Raw genomic sequence first — 6,074 nt, forward strand, 5'->3', positions numbered from 1 at the left:
CAACCAGGGCTTCCCCGAAGGGTGACTGTAACGGAAGGGCAGGCAGGAGAAGATAGGTGTGTGTGACTGGGAAAAGAGGTAGGGAGGTGTGGGTTGTGGAGGCAGGGGACTGGAAACAGCTAGCCTTGCTCTTCCCTCAGCTTTCAGGTACTGGGTGGAGCCTGTCTCTGCCCAGGTCTCCATTAGCTTCGTCCCTAACAGAAGCAAGCATCAACTTTGGGCCTGTGCTGGTTAATTTTTGTCAACTGGACACAAAGGAGATCTAGCTGGCAAAGAGCGAAGGAACCTCAACCTAGCAGTCGCCTCCATTAGGTCGGCCTGTGAGCACGACTGTGGGGCATTTTCTTGATTGCTCATTGATGGGGGAGAGCCCAGCCCACTGTGGACAGCGCTCCCTGGGCAGGTGGGTCTGGGTTGTATAAGAAAAGGCAGCTAGCAAACCAGGAGGTGAAGCTGGTCGGCAGCGTTCCTCCAGGCGCTCCCTTCAGCTCGTGCCTCCAGCTTCCTGCCCTGGCTTTCCTTGATAGCCGACTACAACCTGTAAGCCACACAAACCTTTTCTCCCCAAGTTGGTTTTGTTCAGTGCTTTTATTATCACAGCAACAGGAACCTAACCAGATCAGGACATTTGAAAAAAAATCCATTTCCCATCTCCCTGGGAAGCTCTTTCCTGGCTGCTGATACTTACCCCAGACCCCTAGAATGTACCTTGTCAGTATTTACAAGACAGGTCCTTGGGCAGGTCAGGTTGCCATCTACTGGGGTGTGTGGTCCCCCTGTGTTCATAGCGCCCCTTCCTTTGCATGGATCTTGGGTCTTGAGCGCAGCTCTATGCTAGGGAATTGAACAGTATCCTTATGCTGTCTTGGGCATCCTGCAGGCCTCAGCTGTCAACAATCTTTGGCACCATTTTGAGTCTGAGCTAGGAATGTGGATGGGCAGGAAACCTCCCTCCTCACCCCCCTTCTTAGTTTTGTTATCCGTTAGGTCTTCCTGTTTCCAGTTTTCCCGTGGTGGGAGAGGGTGGCGAATTAGCGTGCCCACGGGAAGAGGAAAGGAAGTGTTCCACATGTTTTCCCTTCCCACCAGTGTTAGCTAGCCCAGCACCCTCTGTAAGGGCTCCCCTGGGGTGATTTGGCTTAGGGAGATTTGAGCTGTAGCTCACGTTAATGGTTGTGTGTGTGTGTGTGTGTGTGTGTGTATGTATGAGTGTTTTGTTATGAGTCTGTGTGTTGTGTGTGTGCCTGCTGTTTGAAGAGACCAGAAGAGGGTATCAGCTCCCCCGGAACCCGAGTGACAGGTGGTTGTGAGATACCATGTCCTCTGGAAGAGCAGCCAGTGCTCTTGATGATGGAGCCATCACTCCAGCCCCTGTACCTCACATTAAATGGATCTTGTAGGATTATCATGTCTTGAACCAGGTGGGGGTCCTGGGTCATGCTGCTGGTCCCTCCAGGGCCCAGAGCCTTCCTTGTGCTATGTGACAGTGGCAGGATGCCTCACCGACACTGAAAACACAATTATCTGGCAGCCACAGCCGGCCCAGGACCAATGACACACCCTTGGCCACATTCCTGAGCTCGCTCCTTGTACAGACCTACCAATGAAATCTGTCACTGAGGCTGGTCTTCTTCTTTGACTCATATTTTGCCATCTAAAGAAAAGTTCCATTTTTATCTGAAGTTAAAACAGCTAAAACCAAACTCATCTTTAGAGGAAGCTTTGATTAATTAAGTCCTAGGACGTGTGAGCTGAGTTGTTTGGGGTGGGGGTGGGGGTTCACTGAGGCTTAGAGCCATCAGCTACCTAAGTGCCCTGTGCCCCTGCAGATAACCCCGGGGTTCAGACCCAGGACTCACTCTGAGGGTTTGATCAACTCCAGGATGACATTATTTCCAGGCAACTGTTCTTGCTGCTAGCCAGTCCCGAGAGTGTCCTTGACACAAGAGCCAAGTGTCAGCTGGCTGGGTCCTGAAAGTCGGTGTATGAAATTGGCACAAATTCTCCCAGGAAACACACCAAGAGAGCCACGTGGCCAGCATCGCCTACCCCAGCAGAAGGAGGCTGTGAGGGTTCCTGTCCCTCCATGAGCTAGTCCTTTGACCTTGGCAAAGGTCAGTTAGTGCCAGGTCTTTAAACGTTGTTGGAGGCAGTCCCGTAGCTTTATACACAAACAGACGAGAGACATATGTTGATTGTGGAGGTCCTTTCTAGTCCCATTTCTCCCACTAATGCTGGCAGGTCACACTTACTCCAATGCCGTTGCCCGGAACAGGGTGGGACAACCCTGGGAAGGTATGTGAGGAAGGCAAGTCTTCACTTGAAAGGAGCTGAGTCTGGACTGGAAGCAGGAGGTTCTGGGAAAGAGAGGGTCGGCTTGTCTGCTGCCTTCCGGGGTGGGATGAGGCTGAGTCCTGGGGTCTGGGAAAGAAGAAAGGTTGAGAGGCAAGGGTCACCCTGTAGATGTTTTCATTAACCACTGACAGATATTTCACAGGCTTGTTGGACGTGAGAACAGTAGATACAAATGAGAATTGCCCTGACCGGTCAGTTCCAGTTGGGGTGACTTCGTGGGCCAGAAAAGGACATTTCAAGAAATGTCACTGGTGACATGGAGTTACTAGACAATTAAATATAAATACAAAGTAACACAATGGTGGCCCTGAAAGCCCCCTAGTCTACTTTCTCTGACTTAAAAGAGAAAAGCTCACTGTCAATGACACTTGTGGGAGGTCCTCAAAGATTAAGGCAACAGAGCAAACAATAGGTGACAATTGTGACAAATCAGCGCACATTAACACAGCAGTGGTTATAAACAACCTATTGTATAGTCAGGGAAACTGAGCCATAGATAGAGTCACAGGACAGCTCAATCCATGGGGGGGGGGGGAGGGGAGGCTTGGCGGGAGCCAGGGGGTGGACAGGATGAGGGTGTCAGAGGGGTCAAGGGGCCAGCGGGGTAAGAGGGGTGGAGGGGTTAGGGGTGACATTTGAAAATACAAGACTACATCTTGCTAGTATTTGTAAAGAGTGACAGATGTAAAAACAGACTTCCCCATAAGCTTTCGATACTATAAATTCTAGGAACTCCACAACGGAAAACCTTGAAGTTGAAGTTACGGAACCACGAAATGGAAGAGACAAAATAAGTCTCATGTTTTCTCATCCATCGCTTGAGCCCTTGAAGGCTCTTCACGGTTTAACCATTTCGATGCCTGACATGTGACACACGGCCTGTGTGGAGGGACCAAAAGCATGTGCTGACCACCGAGGCCAGGTGAGCACTTGATATGTGTGGTTGTGGAACTAAAGATGGGGGCGACTAGAAGTGGGTCTGGCTGCAAGGAGGAGCATGTTTGTCAGGGCATGAGGAATCTCCGCTGAGCCTGACCCAGATTTCAGGAAACTGTGACCTTGCCTTATTCTCCTGCCTTCTCTTTACAAACTACTAAGAGGTTGAACAGGACACTGGGCAGAGCGGGCCAGGAAGCCCTGCCAAATGCCCGGCTGGACCTGTGCCTGCTTACAGGGCCAGCCAGCCAGCACAGGGGCCCCGTCGGGCTTTTTTTTTTTTTTTTTTTTTAACCAAAACAGAATGAAGGATTGTTGAGGGGCAGGGGCGGGGGCGTGGCCTGAAGTCAGGCAACAGTCAACACTGTCTGCTGCTCAGGGAAGCTGTGGCTTTTGAACAGGAATTCGTGGAAGATGGCTGTCACTCCCCATGCCTGGCAAGATCCTTGTACCCACAATTCACCTCAGGAGTTCCCAGGCTAGGGGTTAAATGCTTATGATCAAAGGAGAGCTTAGAGCAGTGGTTCTCAATCTTCCTAATGCTGCGACCCTTTAATATAGTTCTTAATGTTGTGGTGAGCCCCCCTCCCCCAACCAGAACATTATTTCATTGCTGCTTCATAACTATATTTTTTCCTGTTGTTACAAATCATAAGTATATATCTGGTTATGTGACCCTTGTGGGGTCATGGCCCACAGGTTGAGAGCCACTGGCTTAGACACTTCAGAGGAAGAATAAAACCATCAGAGCAACTACAGTGGCTGCACCTGGCCCCTTTATGTACAGGGACCCGTGGTCCCAGCACTTGGGAGCTTGCAGCAGAAATATCCTCAGTTTGGGACTAGCCAGGGTTATGTAGTAAGACTCTGTCTTAAAACAAGTGTTAAAAAAAGAACAGTAAATAACCTTTTTTTTTTTCACAAATAGGACTTTTTACTTGTCATATTAAACATCTGGATTTTAAACAGATCCTTGGTTCAAATCCATCAGCTCGCTCAACGTTAGCACCTGTCTCCTCGCCAGTCACTTTTTCCAGAACCACCACCTTCACCATGGAGCTCCATTAGTTTTTCCCAATTCAAAAGTCAGTTTCTTCAGCATTTTTACTTTTCTAACAAAGACATCATGAAGAGGATAGATGGACCGGCAAGCCTTTTCTGTGCCTTTTCCAATGCTGTTTGGAATCAACTTATTAACCATTTCCTTCAAGTCCATTGTCTGCACTTCTTGGGTCACGATTCCTAACCATCTTCTTCCGGATCTGGCAGACCGCCGGTGCTACGCATAGGATGCCCTTTGTATCTGGTTGTTGTGTTTTTTAGTGAAACCAACACAAAAAAGACGAAGCAAATAACCATTGGTCTTCTTGACATCAACATGAGTTTCAATCATGCTCTGACAGTTTTAGACCATGGAACATATTTTGTCCCAGGTAAGTTAGTCAGACAGTTTTTGCCCTGAACACCCTCAGTAGTTAGCTTGAAATTTTTAAATGCAATTCTGTCACTCTGTAGCTCGGCAAGGCTCACTTCAATCACACTACCCTTGTGGTCATCAGATACAATGTTGATTCCTTGAGTTCTCATGACTAGTGTTTTTCCAATTGTTGAATTAATATTTAATATTTAATATTGAATTATTATTTTAGTGAAATCAGTGGTTACTCCTTAACCAGCTTTATTCTCAAATAACCTCACAGAGAGACCAGGATCGATTTGATTAATCTATATCACAATGCTGCACAATAATTACTCCATCCTAAACCTCCAAGCTAGTATAGTTTCTTCTCGTTCAGATTTCTCACTTTATACTTGCTTTTTAATCATCTCCTAGGCCCGGTTCATTTCTCTTGATGTTTCCTGGTCTTTCCTCATGGCTCTACCCTCTCCACTTTCCCTGTCTCCTCCCCACTTTATAGTTGTTTTTTACTCCTAGGTCCAGGTCATCCCTCCTGGTGCTCCCCAGTTCTTTCCAAGAGCATCCCTCCTCTTCTTCCTGCCTCACTCTATCAGGATGTCCCACCCCGTGCTCTGTTATTGCACAGCATTGGCTAGTTGGCTTTTATTGACAACACAGAGTTCAAATGGTGACATGCTTACACAAACTTGTACCTGGAAATACTTAGAATAAACATCACAGTGCAATGTCAGGGTCGATCCAGAGAGTGGGGTGGAGAAATCAGCATTTGAGTGAGCAAGGGTAAACTGCACACAGTCCATAAGAAGATTAGGCCAACATCTAAGGTTTCTAATATTAAACACAGCTGGAGCTTTGACATCATATCAGTCTTTCCTGGAAAACGGACCAACCACTTTCTTCTTGGCTACCTTCTCGCTGCCTTCCACCAGGTGCTTGTTCTTGTGACCACCATGGTGCTACTCAGAGAGCCAAAAAGGCCAGTGAATAATTTTTATTTTATTCTTTGATTTGATTTGATTTTTTTTAGTGAATAATTTTTAAAACAACAACAAAATACCCAAATTAAAAATTAACTAAAACATAATTGGATGTAAGCTTCTATTTATGTAAATATACTTTACCACTTGGGAGTTTCCCTGTGCATGGCCATCAGGTTTGGAGATTGAGTACCACAATTCCATATTTTGATCCAGTCTGAACCGAGAGTATCTCTCACACAGAGATCTAACCCAGGCCCTCTAACTGGAGTCCAAGCTGTACTCAAATATAAGCAGGAACAAGCTGTTTCTGTCTAAAAGATGACTGTGTCTGGTCACAATAGCCTGAGTATTAGTAGTCCCCACTTCTGAGACCAAGTCCCTTT

General features: G+C 47.2%; 1 pseudogene across 1 annotated transcript; it reads right to left on the bottom strand.

Moving 5' to 3' along the window:
• Positions 1-4,228: 4,228 nt before the first annotated feature.
• On the bottom strand, positions 4,229-5,764 carry LOC311594796 (small ribosomal subunit protein eS1-like; annotated as a pseudogene). Its single transcript has one exon. The product of its transcript is annotated as a small ribosomal subunit protein eS1-like (transcript).
• Positions 5,765-6,074: the final 310 nt, after the last annotated feature.

The sequence above is a fragment of the Acomys minous genome, assembly GCF_964271855.1.
Source record: "Acomys minous genome assembly, chromosome: 3".
NCBI lineage: Eukaryota > Metazoa > Chordata > Mammalia > Rodentia > Muridae > Acomys > Acomys minous.